The sequence below is a fragment of the Sphaeramia orbicularis genome, chromosome 21 (genome assembly GCF_902148855.1).
Source record: "Sphaeramia orbicularis chromosome 21, fSphaOr1.1, whole genome shotgun sequence".
Taxonomy (NCBI): Eukaryota; Metazoa; Chordata; class Actinopteri; order Kurtiformes; family Apogonidae; genus Sphaeramia; species Sphaeramia orbicularis.
In genome coordinates, this window is record NC_043977.1 from 7,229,289 (window position 1) to 7,254,854 (window position 25,566).

Genomic DNA, 25,566 nt, shown 5'->3' on the forward strand with positions numbered 1-25,566 from the left:
TGAAATAATTTTTATATTTGTCTCAAATTATATTCACTGAAACTGTGTAACTTACCAACAGCATCTACAGACAGGTCGCCCTTGTAAAAGAGATCTCACTCTTAATGGGAGTCTATCTGGTTAAATAAAGGTCTAATAAAAAAATAAAATAAAACTAGAAGAGCACTCGGAGAGCGCAGACCTCTGCCAAGGCAGATCAGTCCCCCCCCGATCACCACCAAAATATAATCATTTTTTGTTCCTTGTGCCAGTATCTTTATTTACAGTCTTTAGAAGTCTTTATCTACAGCACTGTACAGGAAGCTCTTTTAGAGGAAGTTCTTTAGCAAGTGTCTTTTAGAGTACATATACTAACCTTAATATCAGCCTGGTTACTAATCCACTGTTTTGTTTTGGTCTGTCTGTTTTTTGTCTTCTTCTGCTGTATGCAAAGCTGCTGAATATGTGAATTTCCCTCGGGATTAATAAAGTATCTATCTATCTATCTATCTATCTATCTATCTATCTATCTATCTATCTATCTATCTATCTATCTATCTATCTATCTATCTATCTATCTATCTATCTATCTATCTATCTATCTATCTATCTATCTATCTATCTATCTATCTATCTATCTATCTGTCTGTCTGTCTGTCTGTCTGTCTGTCTGTCTGTCTGTCTGTCTGTCTGTCTGTCCAGTATCAACATTTCCTGTCTGTCCATAACTTTTTGAGTTATCGTTGTAACAGCCAAACAAACAAACAAACAAACAAACAAACAAACAAACAAACAAACAAATGCAGATGAAAACATAACCTCCACTGTTCCTTGGTGGAGGTGATAAAATAAAATATCCCGTTGGACTACAGGATCCATGGTCCTATTTTTTGTCTAAATCACTCCAGCTGCTTTTTGACACCTGGTTGAACTCCAAAAAGCAGTTACACAGTCACAACAAAAAATCAGTTAAAAAAAAAAAAAAAAAAAGGAAAATCACCACAATGCTGAAAACAGCAGTAAAAACCCACAAAAAACCCACAAAGAAAACTGTGTAAAAAAAAAAAAAAAAGCCCAAACCATCTATTTTTACAGCGAATCAGTTTCACTCACTGTTCTGTATTTTCCCCCCCATTACACAGGCAGCGGGGGTGCACTGAGCATGCTCAGATGTCTATGGAAAGAACAAGGTCTATTCTATCAGCACGATTTGAAATTTTTCCTATTGAGCAAACAGTTGAATTTTTATGAATATTTCAAATAAATCCTACATTCAGAACAGTCACCACAGACAGGTCAGGGGTTAAAGGGTTAAACTCAAACATGACAAACATTCTCACACATTATAGTTCTGCACAAAGGCAAGTACAGGGTTAATACAGCATTTGAGTATTGGGTTAATACAGACATGCAAAAACCTGAGTCTACTCTTTTAAGACTCAATTAAGAGGATTTAAGAAGAAAGACGATGAGAACAGTGGAGTCAGAGACTTAGACACAGAGGGAAGGAAGAAAGTAGAGGGAAAAAATTAACATAGAGGAGAGAGAGAGAGAGAGAGAGAGGGAGAGAGAGAGAGAGAGGGAGAGAGAGAGAGGGATGAAAGACGCTTAGGTGATCAAGAGAGAAAATCCAGTGTGAGGCAGAGGGAGTCGGAGGAGAGCGAGTAAACGCGGGCAATCGAGCTGCACACGAGTCAAAGAGAGAGAGAGAGAGAGAGAGAGAGAGAGAGAGAGAGAAAGAGAGAGGCTGAATGTGAGAAGCAGCACGAGGAGGAGAGTGAAGGCAGGAAATCACTGAGCTCCTCTTCATCATCACAAATGAGGACTTCACAACTAACACAACCTCCTGCACCTGAGTCCTGCTCTGGGTTTGTCTCAGGAAACTGGACGTGGAAACACAGGTGCAGATTGATTGATTGATTGATGATTGATTGATTGATTGATGGTGTCTTTCGGGGGAATATCTGCATCCATCCAGGACGTTAAAGGACGAGCCAGGACTTGATGTGAAAGTTAGTGAACGGTCATGTCCGAGTCCATCATGCTCTTCATCAGTCTCCGACGCCTGCCGACACACTCCCACAGGTGCAGGGACGAGTTAAGACCAGAAGGGAAGGACACTTGAGGATTTCCACCCAGCGCAGGTATGTAAAGCCAAACCCTCAAACCACTAAACCTGAGAGTAAATCTGCAATAAGACCCAGTTTTTTTCCTTCATTTTTCCTCTTCTCACCGGTTCGATAAAGATCAAAACCTGAACTTTATCTCTTCGGAGACAAGCTGAGGTTGAAACTCTGAATTCTAACGTCTCGGACTTCACATGGATCTGATATTTTTAACATGAGCGCAGGATGAGAAACTTCGAGCCGTGTCCTTCAGAGCTCCATCATCAAATGGATTTTCTAATCAGAAGATAAGACTTTTTTCTTCTGTCTCTTCCAAGAGGGAATATAAGTCAGAAACATTGGGAGTGTTTTCCATCAGACTGCACACGGTGATATTAACCCAGCTATTTAATTTCCATCCATTCAGCATCGTCCTTGGAGATTTAACAGCTGTGCTTTTTGTTGTGCTGAATTCAGCACTGCTATTTTGGTTTCCCCTGTGTGGAGAAAATCACCGCATGTTCATTCATTCACAGACAATTTAAGGCTTGAGAGTTTCTTCGGTGATGACGGATTTAATAACAGGTCATGTTGAGTTAGCTGGGTGATGAATGGTGTTTTATTTATGTTGCTCACCTGGGAAAAAAAAAAAGAAATGGGAAGCGAGGAAATGAAGTCTGGACTTTCCTCTTTCTGGTTCGACTCTGACCTATTTTCCAGGCAGCGGTCCTGAGGCGGATCCATCTCCTGACTGTAAAGACATTACCGGACCCGCAACCATGAACCTGCATGGTGGCAACGCCTCCGAGTTGATGTCCAACGCTGTCAGAGCCGTTACCGTCCACCCTCTGGAGCCCAAACCGTGGCCCCAGCGCAGCTTTGAGGACGCCAACCCCTTCCGAAATGGCAGCTTGGCCGGCCTGGGTTGCCATGGTAATGACAACGGCGCCGACTCGCAGCCGGGGAACTGGTCGTACCGAAACGTGGGCGACCAGAGCGGCAGGTTTTTGGGGCCCCCGTGTCCCCACCAGGAGATGGCGGTGGATAAGAACTGGGCGGCGCTGCTAATTTTAATTGTCATCGCCGTCACGGTCATGGGGAACATCCTGGTGATCTTGGCCGTTTCCTTGGAGAAGAAGCTCCAGAACGCCACAAACTATTTCCTGATGTCACTGGCCGTTGCTGACATGCTCCTGGGCATCTTGGTCATGCCGGTTTCTATGGTGACCATCCTGTACGGTAAGTGCCACTGATATCAGGCTTCATTGGGTTGACATTTGGTGTGTTGCTGAGTGGAGTCCAACAGGCTTCGAAGTGGATGACTAATTCATTTAGCAGAACAAAACCTATTTAATTGCACCTGCCTGCATTCGTCAGGGTTTGAGCTTTTATTTGCGCTGCACATCAAAGCGCTCCAACTCTTTTTTTCTGACCACATACGCACCTGAAGTTTAGTCTTTTCCAACATTGGGAGGAAAAAAAAGGTGACATTGTCTGACTCTGATGTGGGTCACAGTCTGAATAAGTCGTGTCAGAATCGCTGAATGACTCCCGGCGTTTGAGGACAGATGGAGAGCAGCAGTGATGGAGGTGTTCACGCATGTGTTTGCAGAAAAGAAAGTAGAGAAACGGGTGCATGAGCAGAGACGAATGGCAAAAGGGAAATGTGACAGAGTCTAATGGGGGATGCGCTAAACATGTGCTGATTCAATAAGAGAAACAGGCATGGGCTTGGACTTCCAGATCAGTTTGTGTGTGGTTCAGTCCACACATCAGTGGACACATGGCAGCTCCTCTGCAGACCAGACCTCCTGTGATGGGATCATACACCCCTGTGTCTGGCACTGTGTCATGTTTTAATCATACACTCCATGGAGGGTGTTATATATGAGTCCAACAACAATGACAGTTGGTTGTGTTGTAGATCAGATAGCCTACATTAGACAGAGACAGCAGATTTAACTTCTAGCAGCTGCTTTTATAGACCAACAACGATGTTTCTTTGCAAATGCATTTAACAGTGTTCTTTGAAGCTGAAGAATAAAAGCATTTAAAGTGTTTTCTGCCTGTTGCATGAGGTGATCAATCAGTCAATGCACCTTAAATAGCAATAAAACTATGACCAATCTGCTTGGTTTTATTGGTTCTCTTAGGTGTTTCATAGGCCCAGTCCCAGTTCTTATTTCCACCCCTACCTCTTATCCCTACCCCTTGGCCCTTATACTTGGCACTACCTCTTGAAACAGATTTGCAAGGGGTAGGGGTTAAAATATCCCCCTATGAAATGGGACAACCCTTCAAGACCTGTTACGTCATCAGTAGTCATCGATGCCGCTATAAACAGATGCAACAATTACGCAACAAACAAAAAGTTAAGGATATTTAATAATAATAATAGTAATAAATGTTATTTATAAACACCCAAGGACACTGTACAACAAGAAAAAAAGGACAATCCATAAAATACAGAGAAACTAGAAAAGCACTCAGAGAGCGCAGACCTCTGCCAAGGCAGATCTGCCCCCCCCATCACCACCAAAATTATCATTTGTTCCTTGTGCCAGTATCAACATTTCCTGAAAATTTCATCCAAATCCGTCCATAACTTTTTGTGTTATCTTGCTGACTACCCAACAAACAAACAAACAAACCCTGGCAAAAACATAACCTCCCTGGCAGAGGTAATAAACACATAAAAGAATAATTATTACTATATATAGAAATGAAGATGTAAAATGGAGTTTCTTTTTTGTCTGTTTTTTTTGTCATTTTTGCTGTTTTGTCATTTGTCATTTTTGCTGTTTGTTTAAAAAATGTGTTTCAATTCAGTTCACACACAAAAAAGTAAACAGCGCTGTGCAAGAATCCCAACTGAAAAAAATTGCCCAAAAAATTAAAAATATCCTTAACTTTTTGTTTGTAGTGTATGTTTGCGACAGAATCCACCATGTCGTCAGCAGCTGTAACCATCTCTGTTCCATGGGCTTTGGGCATCATTTTGCGACTATCAACCGCAAACTGTAGAAATGCGATCTGTAACACATTGAAATGGCATTAAACGGTTGATCAAACGATTAAGTTGTTTCCAAAGAAAATACGTACATTTGTGTGTTTCTTCCGTTCACACTGCTGCACTTTTTTGCTGTGTTTACCTCCCATCTTGCCGATGATTCGAATAGAATTATGGGAAATTTCTCCTACCCTCCGTTTGAAGTGTGGTCCTGGAAATTTTTGAGGACCAAACAGCCCTTCCCCTTTTACTCATCGAGAAACAGGACACCCCTACCCCTTCATGTGAATGTGAACTCTGCTTTGTGTTGTTGCAGCTGTCAGTTTTGTAAAACAGTGTTTTTAACTTACCGGCCGACAGGCTGTAAGCTGTTGTCATGTGGCGTCCGTCATCTGTTACAAAAATTCAATCGTCTTCTTCTCCGAAACTATTATTCCAATTGACTTCAACTGGTATACAGCTTCTTATGATGATGTCAACAAAAGTTCGTGAAATTATTTGGATCCGGATCTGATTCTTGATTTGGTGCAACTTTGAAAAATGTCCCCATTATAAGAGATCGATGCAATAACTCAGTAAATATAAATTATATCAAGTGTAAATTTCTACAGTCCAGCCCTGATGGGGAGATGACCAAACATAATGTCCACATGCTGATCCGGATCTTCTTCTGGATCCGGGAACTTACGGAAAATTTAACATGGGCTCTTATGGGGAAAAAAATTCAATCGTCTTTTTCTCCCAAACTCCAGTTCTGATTGACTTCAAACTTGGTATACAGCTTCTGTATGATGATGTCAACACAAGGTATTGAAATTATTTCGATCCGGATCTGATTCTGGATTTGGTGCGACTTTGAAAAATTTCCCCATTTTAACAGATAGGAAGTGGATTGATCCAAGAAATCAGTATCAATGATATCAAGTTGGAATTTGATTTTTTTACAGATCTGATTGGAATATGACTAAAACGTGGGTTATTTCTGTAATATAATAAATACACAGAACTGGGTGATAATAAATGGCATCTGGATACATTTCCCAAAGCTTTTCATTTGGCCGGTCAGCTCCAGGGCCATTGGTCCTATTTTTTTGTTAAATTGTTAAATTAACCATTTTGAGCTACAATAAATTTTTTACTTAAGACGAACATCCATTTTTCCACCTTGGTTTATTTTTGTTACACCCTTACTCGCTCTTTCCCCTAGCAGAGCTGGGATGTAATAAACAAGGGCTAAGGGGGAGGGGCCAAGGGGTGAATTGAGATTGGACTGCAGTGTTTCATGCAGCAGCACACATATGAAGCACCAGTATTACACTCTATAAGGTGATTTAAACAAGTCATACAACAGGAATAGTTTTGTTGTGTTGCAGCTCAGACTGCCTATATTAGACTGTAGAGGTCGTGTGAGTGGAGGTTAGTCTTTTTAATTAGCCATTTTATAGATCAGCACTGATCTTTGATGCTCATACCTGTGTGGAGTAAATATGCAAAGTTACCTAATGATGAAGAAAATGATGTTTCTGTGCAAATTTAAGAGTGTGCATTTAAAGCAGTGTTTCTCAACAGGGTATGGAGGCGTTGGGACCGAAATGGGGGCATTAGTTTGTAGGGATGGGAATTGAGAACCGGTCCTTTTTGAGAACCGGATCCCAGTAGCTCGATTCCTTGGAATCATTTGCCTTCCTGCTTAACGATTCTTCTTATCGATTCCACCTCTGTTGCACATGTGTGATGACCGCATGTGCAGAAACGGTCTAAAAAGACGACACCAGGTCCACTTGTAACACTGTCAAAGCTTCCATGTCTTCTAAAGGGTGGAATCCCTTCAGTCTGCTCAAACATTTGTCCAGAGCATGTGATTCATTTACAGGAATGTCACGTATTTCATTCATTACTTAGCGGTGCTTGTGAATCTAGTGGCAGAGTGAACACCAGGCCGTCATCCAGGCCCAGTTCTGGTTCTGGTGTGGGCAACAAACGTCGTACCCCCTCAAATACAAGTTTCTGAAGGTAGGGGAAAGGAAATGAGCTGCACAACAACAGAAGACGGGCCGAGTCGAACCGGTTCCACGCAGTGGAAATGCGGCAACAGAGGAATTAGTAAAGAGTCTTTAGTTTCACTTTCACTGTACACCCCCCCTCCCAAACCAGGCCCGGCATCATCTGTTATTATTATCTGTACATACTGTATATGTTCTATTTTCTGTGCAGATGGAAATATAAAAGACAGTTAATGCAAACACACCTGTTTGTACTCTTTTATTCCCTCACCCAGTGAGAATCGATAAGGCATCGGATCGATAAGCAAAATTGATAATGGAATCAGAATCGTTAAATTCTTATCAATTCCCATCCCTAGTAGTTTGTTTAAGTGTCAATATCAAGCTGTATGTTATGTCAATGCCCCCCCCCCCCCGTCTGAACTCTGTGATAAAGTTCTGATCCGACCGCAGTTGTTCTTCACTGTTTAACAGCAGGCGTCTGATTTATTACCTTCTGTATATCTTCACTCTATCTTTTGATAAAGTGGTCTACTTGATCCAGATTGAACGCCTTCAGCTCTGGTCTGGGTTTCAGATTGGTTAGACTTTGGCTTTCCCTACGGTGTCTGTAAATCCTCCACTGCTCATTTCACTTTTGGGAGCCTTAAGGTTCAGAGTTTGATTTGTTGGCTCTTATACTTCCTTTAGGACATCATCTTAAAAACACTACATCAGTTTCACTGATACGTGATTATCCCCTGATCTTTTTTTCTTCTCTGAAGCAGCAAAGTTTGAGAAGATAAAGTCCTTTAGTACAAGTGATGAAACTAGTTTGTTCAAAACTTTCAAATAAATCTGGATAAATGAAAACAAAAAAAAAACAGGCAGGAGTTCAGCCAAATATGACACAAATTATAAACGCTTTCAGACATTCAGACCAAAAATTATAGAAATTATTAGAAATGCACACATATATGGACCAATATCAATAAATATCAGATGTATATAAGATGTATTTTCATCAATATTAGTGGCATGGATGTTTTCTTATCCTTAAACATGAACAAAGGTCCACAGATGCATCCTGTAAATGTCTCCAAAGGTTCGACTCAGTCCTTGGACAGATGTGTGACAATAGAACAGTCCTGAATGCAGTTTTATTATAGTTTGATGTAAATGAGGACGTTTCCAGCCTGAGGTTCATGGACATACTGAACCTGAACCATCTGCCTCCATCTCCTTTAGGAATGTTCACACATGCATGATTCACCATGATTTCCTTAAGTTGAACTAACTCCATCCTCCACTTATACCACAGATTGTCATGATATTTATATGATATAAGTATTTAAACAAAAGGCAGTTTATTCGTCGTCTTCATTGTTTTTCTACTCCTGCTCACAGATGACTAACTCTTATTTCTGGTGGAATTTCACTTCTCCATTTTCTAAGATCATATTTTATTTTCTTATATTATTTCAAGTAACTGTGACACAGTTATTCAGTAAAATCTGCTTCTGCTGCACTTGTTCTAAATTATCTTTTACCATATGAGGACTTTTCCACCTCTCATCAGCATAAAATCCCTTTTTGTGGTATTTCCAGGGTTTCTTTTTCATCTTTACCTGAAGGGGAGAAAAGGGGGTAGTGTTTTTGGTTCGGTTCCGTTTGTTTGTTTGTTAACACTTTAGCAGCAAAACTCTTGGTTGAATTCATCCCAAATTTGGTTTTTTATGTGAAAATTGAAAATGTGAGCGGGAAACAGCTGGATTAGACATACTCTATCACTGATTGGTTTGTAAATAGTTGTTATAATTTTCCTAAAATAAACCTGAGGCATTGCTTGCATTTTCATGTAAATAGTTGTATATAACTTTATTATTTGCTAAATTTGTAATTTTTATCCCGCCCCCCAAAAGGAAGGCAAGGGGTATTGATTTTGGTTTGTTTGTTTGTTTGTTTGTTTAACACTCTAGCAGCAAAACTATAGGTTGAATTCATACCAAATTAGGTTCATAGATTACCAGTGACCCAGAATAAATGTGATTACATTTTGGGGAAAAATAGGTCAAAGTTAAAAGTTTTATGAATTAAAAAAAAAAAAAAAAAATCTCCCATATACTTCTAATGGGGCAAAATTTCACATTTCTACGAAAACATCAATTTTGTTTCAATTCACTTCAAACTGGTCACATATATAGAGGCAATTGATATGACATCAGCACACATATAGACATGATGACATCAACTGGATCGATGCCAAAATAGGCAACAATATGTATGAAGGGCTGGGTTTGTTGTGCCTGGAACCACTTGTTCATTTTTTCACTTTACACATGATTTTTTTAAATGTGAAATTCAAATGTGAGTGAAAATAGCTGGATGGATACATACTCTATCATTGATTGTTTTTGTAAATAGTTGTTTATAATTTTCCTAAAATCCGCCTGAGGCATTTTTTGCATTTCATGTAAATAGTTGTATATAATTTTATTATTTGGATTATTTGGATTTTGATGACATTTTCAGGAAATGTTGATACTGGCACAAGGAACAAATGATTACATTTGGTGGTGAATGGGGGGGCACTGATGTGCCTTGGCAAAGGACTGTGCTCTCCGAGTGCTTTTCTGTTTTTTATGTGAAAATTGAAAATATGAGTGAAAATAGCTGGATGGATACATACTCTATCACTGATTGTTTTGTAAATAGTTGTTTAGAATTTTCCTAAAATCCGCCTGTGGCATTGCTTGCATTTTCATATAAATAGTTGTATATAACTTTATTATTTGCTAAATTTGTCATTTGTTTTTTAACGTTTTCAATTTATATGTTAATTCTAACTTATGAAAATGGTTTGTTCACCATGTTTTTGATGATAAACAGTGAAAGAATCAAACTTTTTCCTACTTGGATTTCATGTTTTTGTGTGACTTTAGCTTCAGTGTGTTAATACATCAAGTTAAATCGAAGAACTAACTGCTCAGTCACACAGGTGAGGCTGTGCTGAAAAAAATAATGGCAAACAAGACGAGGAACCAGTTTTTAAATCAGAAATATAAAGGAAAAATCAAATGATATTCAAGAACAGCCCAGATCCACTCAGGCTTCAGAGAACTGTCCCAGAATACCTTCAAATGCAGAAACTGAATTATCCTCCAGGGATAATTAAGTGATTTAACCTTTAACTTGAACTTTAACCTCTGTTAAATGTGGTTTTGCACTGACACTAGATCAGTTCAATCTGTCAGTCAATCAGGGAAACTGCAGATTCAAACAAGGCAGCAACGAAAGAGGATCAAACTACAACTAGAGGATCATATTTCTGGAATTAAATGTCATATTAAGATTTTTTGGAGTGAGAATGTAATTGTTTATTTATTTATTTATTTATTTATTTATTTATTTATTTAATAGGGACCATGCACATTTATGAACATTGCTGCATAATAAATACACCCAGAATTAGTAAAAAAAACTCCTTTTCATCTGCAGTCCTTTAGCAGGTGACAGAAATAAGACATAAAACAGCCAACATTAATACATCACACGTTTGCTATAAATTAAAAAAACATTAAAGATACACATAATGATGGCATAGGCATAATCAAAACAGACAAACAAACAAACAAAAAACAAATAGACAGTATGATCACAGGGGCCATTAGCATAACATTCACCTCTATACTTACAATCCAACTAAACACAGACAGTATATGTGTGATGAAATATAAAATTAAAATAAGTGCATATGTGGTTTTCTAGGAGCCACTGTGTTTTTTAACTTAATTTTTATGACATTTTGCTCATACAAATATACAAGACGTTTTACATACATTTACATATCTAATTAAACATCCCCATACGGCACACATGGAAAAAATAAATAAATAAATAAATGGATATCTGCAGTAGATATTAGTCACTTTTCCATTGACCCTCAAATTGAACAAATATAACTTGCGCATAAAAATATACCTCGTGGAAAAATGAAAATTTCACCAAAAGTCTAATTTTTGATTAAAAGTTTTTGCGCTGGCAAGAGGTGTGGTTTTCAGGTGTAGCACAAATGGTATATCACACAAAACTGCAATGGAAAGACCTTTTTTCGCAGCTAGAGTTAGGTGAATTAAAAAAACAGATGTTGATGTACGTTACAACAAGTGACGAAGAAGAAGAAGAAACTTGGTGTTGGTATGTGTGGACACACCAGGAACCAATCATTTTAATTTAGTACGAGATAGAGGGGTAATATATAATAATAATGAATATATCTGTAAATCAACACCATATTACGTTCGTCGCCATGTTTATGGAATGGACTTATTGTGTCATCTCGCGATGATAAATAAACAAATTGGGATTTAATGGAAAAACTGACATTATGCACTTCTGTTTTTTCAACATTTAGTAAATATTGGTAAAGTTTTGTGCAGATGTCCAATGGAAAAGCGACTATTGATTGCAATTAATCACAAATGAAACATGAAAGACAAAAAACACACGTATATGACCACTTCTGAATGATATTGCATTAAAAGCTTAATCATGGGACTTCATCTCTTTGTAAGTAGCTCTCCCTGAATTCTAAGTACATATGTAATCGGCTCCGTCTGATAGGTTTCCCTCACTTTTTCAATCCAAATATTATATGTGGGAGGTTCAGCTTTCAACCACTTGATGATGATGCATTTAATGGCTGCCATTAGTAAAATTTGCAACAGGTATTTTCGGTTATTTCCCTCCAAACTTTCTGGGATTACACCTAAAATAGCAAACTTTAAATCTTTAGAAAATGTTTGGTTGAAAGGAGCCACTGTTTGAAATACGTTTTAAATAACTTTAAATCTGTGGTTGACTTATCAAGATAAAGACTCTGATGTTTTCTGAGATTTCCCATTAGAATAGTGTTGGTGACATAAGATTAGATTAAACATTATGTAATGTTATTGACTCATTTACATTGTGGACATAATGACATCCATGAATAATGATTCTGGATTCAGTCAATGTGTGATTTATATGATTTATGTAACAGTGAATATATTTGACCTGGAGGAATGGGATGGAAGACATAGTACGAACCAGTGGAACCTGTCAGAACCAGTACCAATACCAGTACCAGTAACAGGTACCAGTACCAGTACCAGTGTCCAGTTCCAGTGCCAGTGTATATGACTCCGTCCCTTTGGTTCAGTCTGTAAATACAGTGTAACTGAGCAGCAGCAGCAGGAGGAGGTGTTCCTCCACAGGTGGATCCTCCACAGGTGGATCCTCCACAGGTGGATCCTCCACAGGTGGATCCTCCACAGGTGACCTTCAGCTGTTCATGTGTTAAAACTACATCAGGGTCGTTTTGTTGATTTGTTTGAAGTGATTTTTCTTGTTTCGTGTGTTTCATGAAAGTGAAGACAGAAAGAACAGATTAAGAAGAGAGAAAAGAACAGAAATTCAACTACCTGATGTTTTACTGGAAGGAACCCTCGTCTTCCACCTCCTCTTCTTCCGCCTCTCCCTCCTCCTCTTCTCCCTCCTCCTCTTCTTCCTCCTCCTCTCCCTCCTCCTCTACCTCTTCCACCTCCTCCTCTTCCTCCTCATTTTTCCTCCTCCTCCTCCCTCTTCTTCCTCCTCCTCTTTCTCTCCTTCCTCCTCTACCTCCTCCGCTTCCTCTTCTTCCTCCTCCTCCTCCTCCTCCTCCTCCTCAGATCGTCTTATCTTTAAGGTAAATAAGTTAATAAAACCAGTTTAGTTGTTTTTATAATTGTTATTTTATTTCGGGGCGGCTGTGGCTACATTTTTAGAGGGGGTCATTCAATTGCAAAGGGTTGGTGGTTCGATCCTGGTTCCAACTGTCCATATGTCCACATTGGGCAAGACACTCAACCCTAAATTGCTCTTAGTAGAGCACCTTGCATGGAAGCCGCCTACTGGTGTGTGTGTGTGTGTGTGTGTGTGTGTGTGTGTGTGGTGTGTGTGTGAATGGGTGAATGTCAGGCTTTGTAAAGTGCTTTCACCATGAAGGTGTAGAAAATGCACTGTAAAAGTGCAGTCCATTATTTTCTTTCTAACTGCCCTTTTTCTGTTTTAAACCCTTAAAACAGAAGGATTTGTGGGTGTTTTTTGGGGCTGGAACAGATAAATAACATTTCATTTAAATTGTAAAATGAGTAAATCATACAACGAGCACGGTCATGGAACGAATAAAACTCGTACTGCGAGGTTCCTGCTCTTGCAAGACAAGGTAAGCTGACGCAGGTTAAGATGATCCTGTGTTTGGAAAGGACCAAATATAAATGTGGATACTGATCAACCAGGTGGAAACCAGAACCAAAAGGTGAAAGGACTCAGATGAAACAGGTGAAGAAAATAATGTGAATGAGATGAAGGTCAAATACAGACATGATGGTCAGACTTATACTATTATATTGTTAAATGTTACTCTTTCATACAGTATATTTCTAATTTACACATATCGACTGTATACTACTTTATATCTTATATTTTCTAATATATGTCTGTATCTTATTGTGTTTGTTGTTTAGATGTAAGTGCACTGTCACTGGCAGAGACCACCTGTAATGTTGTTGCACAACTGGTGTAATGACAAAAAAGCCTATTCTATTCTATTCTATTCTATTCTATTCTATTCTATTCTATTCTATTCTATTCTATTCTATTCTATTCTATTCTATTCTATTCTATTTTTCTTTCTTTTTTTGAGCAATGTAACAGTACATACAAAAAGGGGAATTACAGTGCATACATTATACATTGCCTTTTATATAACCCCCCCCATGCCCAAACCAACGCCAAGGCCCTCTGAGAAGGGACAACAGCAGGAATAAGAAAACATTAGAACCAAAGTCTGTGTGCAGTGGAAAATTAATTAAGTACAAGCAGTAACAAATCTGTGATGTACAAAAATATTAACTGAGCCAACAGAAATAGACAATAAAACTAACTAAATAAAAACATTAAATAAAATAGACACAGGTTGTAGATACATGTGCCTGCTTTAAAATTTTAGGTGTCACATAGATGTATCAATGTATATTCTATTCTATTCTATTCTATTCTATTCTATTCTATTCTATTCTACTTTGGAGAATACAGGACTGGGTTTTTTTTCTGGCGAAACACAAATGCACTGAGTAAGAACAGAACCGACAGCAGGTCAAACTGTGGCCAAGACTGATTGGTGAAGGTTGGAAGTGACTCCAGGAGCGAAGGCGAACAGAGGACGTAAAGACTAGAGCAGAGGTGATCAGAGCTGAAATGGAAAAGGGTTGGAGACTCCCCTGGTGGTTCTGCTGATTCATCCTTTCTTCCATTTCCTTTGTTAACCCATTAAAGCTGCTGTGAGTATGTGCTCATGTTTCTTTCCTTCAGTTGTTTTGTTTTACTGTGTGTTTTAGGGTCAAAACAGGTGAAATAACAGAAAAACACAAAGAGAGGAACTGAAGTTTGACAGGTTTGGACTAAATAAGGCACTAGAATGTACATCAATACGAGATTAAGGATGTTCAGCTGCTTTTTGACACCTGGTTGAACTCCAAAAAGCAGTTACACAGTGTCTTTCAACCCTAGGGTCGGGACCCTACATGGGGTCGCCTGGAATTCAAATGGGGTCGCCTGAGATTTCTAGTAATTGATAAAAATAAAAAACTTACTAATAAAAAATTTATGGTGAGTTGAGAGAGACAATGACAGTACATAAAAGACATGACAAACTGTGAGTGCGAAACTGCAGCACTGTGGTTCTGTTTATGTGTCAAATGTTCATTGTGGTCAGTTTCAGATGCTGCTGCTCTTTCATAATTCATAGTCTCATTTCTCTTTTGTTCAGTATTAATTGTCTTCCTTGTAAATCACAGCTGGACTGACTGTACATATCCTGACCAAGGAAAATCCAATTCTCCCTCTGTGCAGTAATCTACACCTGGATTTACTGCCTCTGTCCATAATAATATACATTATATAGACTAAATGTCCTCAAAAATTAACCTTTATTTGCAACATAGTATAGCAAACTAGTACATGATCAAAAACAAATGAATTTAGGCAAAAAAAAAAAAAAATCTCCATTTTGAAAGTCTGGGGGTCACCAGAATTTGTGATGTTAAAATGGGGTCACGAGCCAAAAAAGGTTGAGAACCACCAAGCTACATAGACAAAACTCAGTAAAAACACAGTAAAAAAAAAAAAAAAAAAAAAAAAAAAAGGAAAATCACCACATTATAAACAACAGTAAAACAAAACATAACTTTTAATACCCAAATATAGCAATTTTGTCACTGAGAAGACATGTCGCCATTTGACCTTGAAAAAGTAGGTGAAGGTCACTGTTAGAAATGTTTATGGATTCATGCTTTTATTTTGAAATGGGCGTTTTATTCTGAACACGGTTTGTGCACTTCCGTTTCCTTCCTTCGCGTTCGCCATTCCATATGTTTACAGAGGCGCAGCAGTCACTGACCATGTAAGTTAAGTTCATAGTGATGTGAAATGAATGTGTACATGTTACTGACCTCTGCTGATAGTGTTGTTTAACTCCTGGTGTATATTTGTACTCTTAAAATGTCCGTTTTTGCTCGTTAGCATAATCGCGATTTAGCATAGTTTAAGCTAGTAGTTGTATGGCCGTTAGCCTTCAGATTACTGTCATTCTACATGTGTTTGATACATGGTTAAGGCTGATGTAGCATTCATGAATACTAGGTGATTCATACTGATACAAGTGTATTTTATTTACTCTGAAGTGTTTACACACTGTATTTGATTTACAACAGCACAAAAAGATAAATCAGTTCTTTAGGGATGCAAATTATCGATTAGTTCGTTATCATTAGTTGGTTGACCTTATTGATCAATTAACGATTAACTGATAAACGGCGATTTTCCTGAGAACCTGAGTTTCTTTTTCAGTATGGTCTGTAACACAGGTGTCAAACATGTAGCCCGGGGGCCAATTCCGGCCCACCAAAGGGTCCAATCTGGCCCGTGGGATGAATTACACTGAAGATATTAACAATCAATGAAGTAAAAATCATTTTAATTGAAGTTCCACATACAGAACAACTACATCTCAATTGGGGTCAGACCAGTATAATATTATCATCACAATGACCTATAAATAATGAAAACTGCAGATTTTATCTTTTAGTGAAAAAAAGTAAAATGACATGAAAATGTTTACATTAATAAACTATCCTTTTGCAAAAAAAATGTGAGTAACCTGAACAAATATGAACAACCTGAAATGTCTAAAGAGAAGTACATGCAATTTTACCAATATTCTGCCTGATACTAAATGTTTTATGTATTTGGAATTGTAATGTAAGTTGTAATGCACATGTGTAAATGATAAACTGATAAAAGACGCAGAATATTGTTAAAATTTCACTTGTTTTTCTTAAGACGTTTCAAGTTGTTCATGTTATTGAGATTTTTAAGGAAACATTGTAGATGGAAACATGATCATAATGCAATTTTACTTTTTTCACTGGTGTTATTTTACTGGTCCGGCCCACTTCAGATCATACTGGGGTAAATGTGGCCCCTGAACTAAAATGGGTTTGACATCCCTGGTCTATAAGAATAAAAGCTACATATTGTTTATATACTTTTCTGAAAAAAAAACATGTCATATTCTTTAATGATTGATTTATTGAACCATTGGATACAGTCGGTGTTTCCTGTGGAATTCATCTGTTGATATAGCAGTGGTAATAGGGGGGTGTACGCATGTGCGTTTCGCTGGTGGGTGGGTGCACACGTATGCGTTTCGTCAGGGGGGGCAGGTACTCACACTTGCACAGTACGGCTGGGGATGCGTGTGTGCGTTACTTTCCGTCCTACTTATAATACTATAGGGGAACGGGGCGGTGCAGTCTGTGCCCCCGCAGAAGTTAAAGTAAAACTGTCCACTCATCTATCTTTTCCTGGAGCTTCGCAAACCTGTGGTGTGCTTCAGGAGCCTGGAGGATGTTTTCAATTTCTGTCTCACTGACCGTGGACTAGACCAACCTCCAGGGAAACGCTCCGATACCGACCTCGCATTTGTGCCTGTATTTAGTTGGGGGTGCACCGCTCCACAAACAGACGAGCCAGTCTGGGTTTGGCTCCACCATGTCCCTAAAGCAATTCTACTCATCAACGTCATAATCCGGTTCGATGACTGGCTATCCCAGCTATGGCGTCGCAGCACGGACAACCGGCAACCCTTCGGACAGGTGTGGACAGCCGGACAAGGGCAATTAACTGACAATTAATAATTTAATCGAGCAAATTCTTATTGACAATTAATCGTTAGTCCATTAATTGTTTACATCCCGAAGTCCTTTATTCTTGTCATATATTTCAGAAACTGCTCTGTAACCCAGAAGGCATCGCTGTATTCACACAGTTCTACAGTAATGTTATAAACTCTACTGATGCCTCTGATGCCTTCCTGCCGAAGCCCTGCAGTGGTTAATTAGGCAAAAAATCAGCATCCAGTGGTCAAAATCCTCAACAATTTTCAGTCTTCTTCTGCTCCATGCCAAGATGCATCCACAGTAAATTTGGTGCAGATATGTCAGTGCATTCTTCAGGTAATGGATTATGTCATTGAATGGACAGACAGACAGACAGACGGGACAGAGGACTAAACGATTACATACTCCTTCCAGTGTTCCCAACTCCTCAGGAAGGACAGTAGCTATCGGCTGCTCTAGAAGTTGCTAACAGATGCTAATGGGGTTTAAATTGCACACTTGGTAGTACCCCCACACACACACACACACACACCACACACTCTCACACACCACAACATACACAAAAAAAAAACAAATTTGTGACGGGAGGCGACTGTAACACTGATCACCTGTGAATGCATTAGGATGATGGGGATCACTTTACTGCTTCTCGTAACAGCCTCCAAACCCTATAAAAGTCTTCAGTACCACCACAAAAAGTCACTAGATTGTTGCTAGTCGTTTTTTTTTTTTTTAAGTTGCCAAGAGGGTTTTGAAAAGTCACCAGATTTAGTGACCCCTTTTGGCCTGAAGTTGGCCGAGGGATAAAACCACAAGAAAACTGTGTTTTTAAAAAAAAAAAGAGCCTAAACTGTCTAATCTTATAGTGAGTCAGTCTCACTCACTGCTCTGCGTTTTACACCCCATTCCACAGGCGGCGGGTGGTGAACTGAGCATGAGATGTCTATGGAAAGAACAAGGTCTAGTCTTTCAGCACAATTTGAAATGTTTCCTATTGATCAAATGGTTTTCTGAATATTTAAATAAATCATACATTCAGAACGCTCACCACAGACACGTCATGGGTTAAAGGGTTGATCTGCCTGTCGACGTCCTCCGCTCAGATAACCTCGCTCCGAGACGACCCCGGCCTTGGTTGTTCTGTTTTTTTTGCCGTTTTCAGCCGAGTCCTTTTGCCTTCTGTGCTTCCCTCTGAGCCTCTGTAAATGTCACAAGCCACTGCTCTCATAAGAAGCTTTAAACCCTAAGTATGAAATGCATTTGCATAAGAACGAGCGTGGTAAATTAGTCAGAAGGAAGAGCGAATCCAAAAGAACGACCTCCAGTGCTTATTACTCGCCATCCACTCGTCTTTAATGAGAAGACAAAAGAACTCATTAGCCACACCGACACCAAACACAAACACATAAGCTGCAATTATTTTCTTCTGTTGTTGCGTTGGATTAATTTACCGACTAAAGAGCGAACGCAGCTTTGTTTAGAGGGTGGGAGGTCGGCGTGATAGGATCGTTGAATGATCTTCGTGGTCGTGAATGAGAGAGTAACAGGTACACACAGAAATGAGGTTGGAAAGGGTCATTAATGCGGCCGTAGATTAGTTTGAGGTCCATTTACTGTGCGTTTAAGAGGTGATCGGTGTTAATTACATCATTAATGAGGTCATTAATGGGGCCCATTTTTACCTCACGATATGATAATTGAGATCATTGTCGAGCACCGATGGTAGTAATCGATGAATAAAACAAAGATGCTGAAGTGTGTGGATGGAGACAGATATGGACAAAAGTATGTGGACCGCGTTGAGTTCAGGGTGTTTCTTTTCTAACAGGGTCTGGGATTGCAAAACAGTAATGACTAATGTCAGAATATAGTTTTTATATTGGGATAAATATCATTGTATTTGGTTTAAATTGTTATCTATACCTCCAAAATGCCTTAGAGATGTTTTTTTTACTTAATTTGTCTAACATTGATTTAGTTTCTTTTATCCATGACTGTGATTTTAAATGTTCTTCCTCTAAATTTCTATAATATTTTTCATGCTCTGACTGTAAATAATAATTTTCTACCACAACTAACCATCTATTTCCTTCACATCTCACTGAGGAAGAAAAATGTCCCATTAAACTTTAGCTTTTAACATTAAATACATTTTTGTCCGTATAGTTTTTAAACACTAGAAATTTAGAGGTAGAACATTCAAAATCATAGTCATGGATAAAAAAAAAAATATTAGTAAAAATCAATGTTGAGAAAAATTAAGTATAAACCATTTTTGAGGCATTTTGGAAGCAAAGATTATTATTATTATTAGTTTATTTTTATTTATTTATAATGTTTATAAACTATAAATTAAACTGTAGATAATTTTCTACCAAACCTAACCATCTAGTTTCTTCACATCTCACTGAGGAAGAAAAATCTCCCATTAAACTTTAAGGAAATACTGATGTTTATAAACTATATGGACATAAATATTGGGACACATCGTGTCTACAGCTGTAAGATGTCCTGTTCATGAGGATTTAAGATAAAAACATCAATATTTCCTTAAAGTTTAATGACAGATTTTTCTTCCTCAGTGAGATGTGAAGAAAGTAGATGGTTAGTTGTGGTAGAAAATGATTATTTACAGTCAGAGCATGAAAAATATTTTAGAAATTTAGAGGAAAAACATTTAAAATCATAGTCATGGATAAAAAAAAAAATCAATGTTGAGAGAAATGAAGTCCAACCCATCTCTTAGTCATTTTAGAAGCAAATATAACAATTTAAACCAAACTAACTAAAGCGATGATATTTATCCCATAATATAAAACTATATTCTGACATTAGTCATAATTGTTTGGTATCCCAAACCCCTGTTAGAAAAGAAACACCTGAATTCAACGTGTCCACTACTTTTGTCCACATAGTGTCGGTTCAGTCCAGTGGATCAGTAGTTGTAAATAAAAGAGGACACAGTGTGACTGAAGGCTAAATGTTCTGCCAACTGGATGACATTGTAGCTCAGAGCTGCCAAAGCCACCACTGGATATTCACTGGTAAAAAGATGAGCTGCTGAGTCCAGTCCAGTAATAATTACCTGTGATTCTGACGCCGTGGCAAGAGCGTGTGTTTGGATAAAAGCTTCTGGGTTAAATCACACTGTGTTTAATGAGAACTGGGAAAAAATGAACAATCAACCAGAGAAATTTGAACAAAGCTGCTGATTTTTAACTGTGCCTTCAGTGTTTCAGCAACACTCTAATGTTATGCACCCCTACATATTATGGGATGTAGAAACTGATTGCTATTGAGAGGTTTTGTAGAAAAAGATTTTGTTGTATGACTTCCAGGCAGGTCCGGTTTCAGACTGATTTGTTTGCGGGGGCAGTACAAGCTGTTGATTGGGACAGACAACCCTCCCCATCATGACCGCACACTAAGGCCCAATCCCAATTCACCCCTTGGCCCTCCCCCTTACCCTTACCCCTACCCCTTGGCCCTTGCTCTTGGTACTACCCCTTGAAACAGAGTTGTAAGGGGTAGGGGTAGGGGTCTGTCAGAGCAGGGAGGGGGTCGGGGGCTAGCGGCTGATGTTCAGTTATTGATATATTTTGCTGAAAAATCACTTTTTCCTCAGTTTTCTCTGTTTCTGATATAATAACAATCACCTTTAATCTGACCTTTTCAGAATCAGAATCTCTTTATTGTCATTGTACAAGTACAATGAAGTTGAGGTAGAGCTCTCCAGTTTAGTGCAAGAAATTTCAAGGCACAACAAATAACAGTAAGAGGGCACACTTATTTACATTAGAAAAAAAAAAGTATTGCAACTAGGAATGTTTGTAAAAAAAAAAAAATAGAATTAAGTAGTGCAAAAGACATTGGAAATAGTGCAACTACATGATCAGTGAATTAAATATAGGAAAATACTTGATTGACACTGAAAAATGCAGAGCCTAATATTAAAATAAATGGTGATAAATCACTTAGAAAAGGTTAAATGCAGAAGAAATGTCATCACAAAAACAGTTCTAGGTCACTAAGGTTTTTTTTTCTCCTTTTTTTGAGTGTTTTTGTGTGTTTGAGAAGGATTATCTTATCTTATCTTATCTTGGCTTTTCCCAGATGTTTAATTTCTCATTTCTGTGTGAGTTTTTCTCTCTCAAACCTTTCAGCCTTGGTACATCTATGACATTCATCTTATGGACTGTTGTTAAAACGTCTTTTGTTCTGACGTTAACTGTGGTTGTAAAGCAAATGTAGCTTCCCTTGTCTAAATGAAGACATTTATCGACAGCGTCCTCGACAAACATGTAAATTCTTGACCCATATTTGTTGACAGTTCTTCCCATTTCCATGGAGGTGGTCCTCAGTGTGGTTCAATTCATGAGATCATGAAAACTAATCAATACAAAACCATTGTTAATGACCCGTTAATACCAAGAGCAAATGGGATCAATGATTCCTCACCTTGTAAATCAACCTAAACAAGTGAATCATCATTTATTAAGCATAGTTAAAAATACATTTGTGTGCAGATCTGCTTAGTATTTTTTTATGTGATGGCTGACATCAAACTTTCCTGCTATTTCAGGAGAATCACAAGTATAAATGTCACATTGATACTGGAGTGTTAACAGGAAATTCCACCTCAGTCTGCAGAGGAAACACATTTTACATCTGTAATCAGTGGTGCATGATATGGACAAAAGTATGTGGACATGTTGAATTCAGGTGTTTCTTTTCTAACAGGGGTCTGGGATACAAAACAAAATGACTAATGTCAGAATATAGTTTTATATTGGGATAAGTATCATTGCATTGGTTAGTTTGGTTTAAATTATCTTTGTTTCCAAAATGCCTCAGAAATGGTTTTTTCTCAACATTGATTTTTTTTTTTGTTTTGTTTTGTTTTTTTCGTCCAACTTGGCAAAAAGTGAAACAAAAAAAAGATGAAACCATGACCAAAGATGAAAATGAGACATACATGAACAAAGCTGTCAAAAGACAAAAGTAGTCTAGTTTTACCCAAAAGTTCTCCACAGTCATGGTTCTACCAGTTCTAGATGGATGATTTTAGAAGATAAATTATCTAAAAAAGACTAAAACAAGACAAAAACAATATGAAATGAGAAAAACAAGATAAAACTACATTAGATGAGACAAAATGAGGCAAAAAAAAAAAAAAAAAGATTAAATCTACCATCTACTTTCATCACATCTCACTGAGGAAGAAAAATCTCCCATTAAACTTTAAGGAAATATTGATGTTTTTATCTCAAATCCTCATGAACAGGACATCTTACAGCTGTAGACATGATGTGTTCCAATATTTATGTCCATATAGTTTAGAAAACATAAATTTTTCCTTAAAGTTAATGGATTTTTTTTTTTTTCCTTAGTGAGATGTGAGAAAGTAGATGGTTAGATGTGGTAGAAATTTATTATTGACAGCTGAATTTATAGTTTATAAACAGTAGATGTATTTTTTAAATAAATAAATCAAATCAAATAATTTTTGCTTCCCAAATTTCTCAGAAGTGGTTTATGCTTAATTTCTCTCACCATTGATTTTTTTTTTTTTTTTTAATTTGATTTTGTTTTTATCCATGGCTATTATTTTAAATGTTTTACCTCTAAATTTCTCATGTTTATAAACTATATGGACAAAAAATTTCTTTAAAGTTTAAGTTTAAAATATTTTAGAAAATTTACAGGTAGAACATTTAAAATCATTGTCATGGATTAAAAAAAAAAAAAAAAAAACAATGTTGAGAGAAATTCAGTCAAAACCATCTCTGAGGTATTTTGGAAGCAAAGATAACAATTTAAACCAAACTAACCAATGCAATGATATTTATTCCAATATAAAACTATATTCTGACATTAATCATTATTGTTTTGTATCCCAGACCCCTGTTAGAAAAGAAACACCTAAATTCAACGTGTCCACATACTTTTGTCCACATATGAACGTCCCTCATCATCTTCAGCCTCAGGTTCAGACAGTGGCTCATGTGTTGGTCTTTCCTTATGTGATAAGGAGCTTCGACCATTTCCTACAAATCCATTCGGCTGGATAAACCCATCAAACGTCATGGGAAATTACAGATGAACTGGTCGTTTTGACCGTGTGGACATTGGACGAAGCGTTTGATGTCTATCTGCTGGTAGTGGGAGTGGTCCGAGGCTGCGGTACCTTTCCCCTGTGTTGGGTTCGGATCTGTCTCTTCTCTTCTCTGCTGTTTTTTGTCGTGCATTCCCTGTGGATAAACTGTCAAAATAAACCCGACAGACAATCCTCCTGGTGCTCCTTTCAAAGCTCCGATAGCTAACAGTTTCACTTGACTAGAATTTCCTCCCCTGGTATTCGCTGATGTGCACTCAGACTTCTGTTTACAATATCTACCATCATACAAGGAACAGATGGATGGATGTTAACCCTTTCATGCATCAAATATGACAACCTTAGTCAAGAGTTTCATTCCTCTGTGTTTTTAATTCCTGTTTTGGCATGAAAAACAACCAAACAAACCATGCAAGTGATTTTTTTTTATGTTCCTATTTTTTATGGGTTTACATAAATGTCCACTCAGTTGGACCCCGTGAGTTTAACTTTTGAGTAAAGAAATACATCTTTAACAAACCAATATAAAAAAAAAATGATGAAAACTGTGTGAAAAGTATGAAATAAAAGCATGTTAATGCTGTTACTCTGATGTTTTCTCACATTTTAACATATTCTAATACTAGTTGTTACTCACTTTATGGAGATAATATCTAATAAGAAATACAAAAGAAGGTTTAAAAATGTACAGGGTACAGATGAGAAATATTACATTTACACTGAAGTCATCTCTGGTAAAATGCACCTCGTCTATGTTTCTTTCTTTTTCTTGTATTTTTTTTATATCTATATCTTTATGTTCTTGTATGATTAATTTTTTCATTGTACACTGTATTGCTCTAACACCTTCCATACACCTTGGTCAAATCACAGGTGTAGATACAACAGCTGAACACATTACATCTAATTACATCTTTTTCATCTGCTAATAATCAATGAATCAATTAACCGATCAACCAATCAATTAACCAGCCAACTAACCGACCAACTGACCAACCAGCCAACCAACCAACCAATCAGTTAACCAGCCAACCAACTGACCAACCAAACAACCAACCAATCAGTTAACCAGCCAACCAACTGACCAACCAAACAACCAACCAATCAATTAACCAGCCAAACGATCGACTGGCCAACCAACCAACCAACCAACCAACCAATTAACCAGCTGACCGACCGACCAACCAATCAACTAACCAGCCAGCCGACTGACCGACCAACCAACCAATCAATTAACCAGCCAGCCGACTGACCAACCAACCAACCAACCAACCAACCAACCAATCGATTAACCAGGCTGCCAACCAACCAACCAACCAGTTAACCAACCAACCAACCAACCAACCAACCAATCAATCAATTCTGAGTCTGGTTTTGACTATGTCTAAATGTAAAGTGTCATTAGATAACTTTTGTTACGATGTGGCACTATATAAACAAAATTTGATTGATTGAAAACTGTTAATCACACTCTAATAACAATTAGTAATTGATTTTCACTAAAACATATAATGCAGATCAAGTTTATCAGGACTGGTTTGGTATGAATTACAGTGTAAATACAAACACTGATGCATGGTGTCCAGTTTAGTCGACATGGGATTAATTCCAAATTTCTTCCAAAATAAAATAAATATGTGGAATTTTTACCAATGATACTAATCTCTATATATGTTACTTGATGTTGCATATTTTTTTCGACCTTCAGGGATGTTTCCAGATGTAGAAGGATTAACAAGATATCCTGGGATGTTCAGCATTTCTGACTTCCTGTTGAGTGTAAAAAAAAAAAAAAAAAAAAAAAAAAGAAAAAAAAAAGTACCTCCCATGACTGGCCAATAGGTGGCATGTATTAGATGAAGCACCATCATCAAGCATCCACTGTGTTGGCTGATTTGAAACTAAAACAACAAAACCCATGAATAGAGAAGAGAACAGCTGTAGAATAGATGTCCACTGTAGTGACCACATGCATGAAAGGGGTAACGGAAACAAAAAAAGCAAAACCAAAAGCCTTTTTTTGCTGCAAATGTGCCTTAAAGTCAAAGAAACAAAGCAGCAGATGTAGATGTTCAGTCCCAGCTGATATTTGCAGTGTGTTGCATTTGTCATTGGC

At 37.8% G+C, this 25,566-nt stretch overlaps 1 long non-coding RNA gene and 1 pseudogene across 1 annotated transcript; one reads left to right on the forward strand and one right to left on the reverse strand.

Annotated features, from left to right (window-relative positions):
- The first annotated feature begins 1,726 nt into the window (after positions 1 to 1,726).
- LOC115412920 (5-hydroxytryptamine receptor 2A-like) overlaps positions 1,727 to 25,566 on the forward strand; it is a 115,821-nt pseudogene continuing 91,981 nt past the window's right edge.
- LOC115412923 (uncharacterized) lies at positions 19,379 to 19,824 on the reverse strand. The gene is made up of 2 exons (XR_003934401.1): positions 19,716 to 19,824; positions 19,379 to 19,409 (listed from the first exon to the last, which is right to left on the reverse strand). It is a non-coding gene; the product is annotated as an uncharacterized LOC115412923 (long non-coding RNA).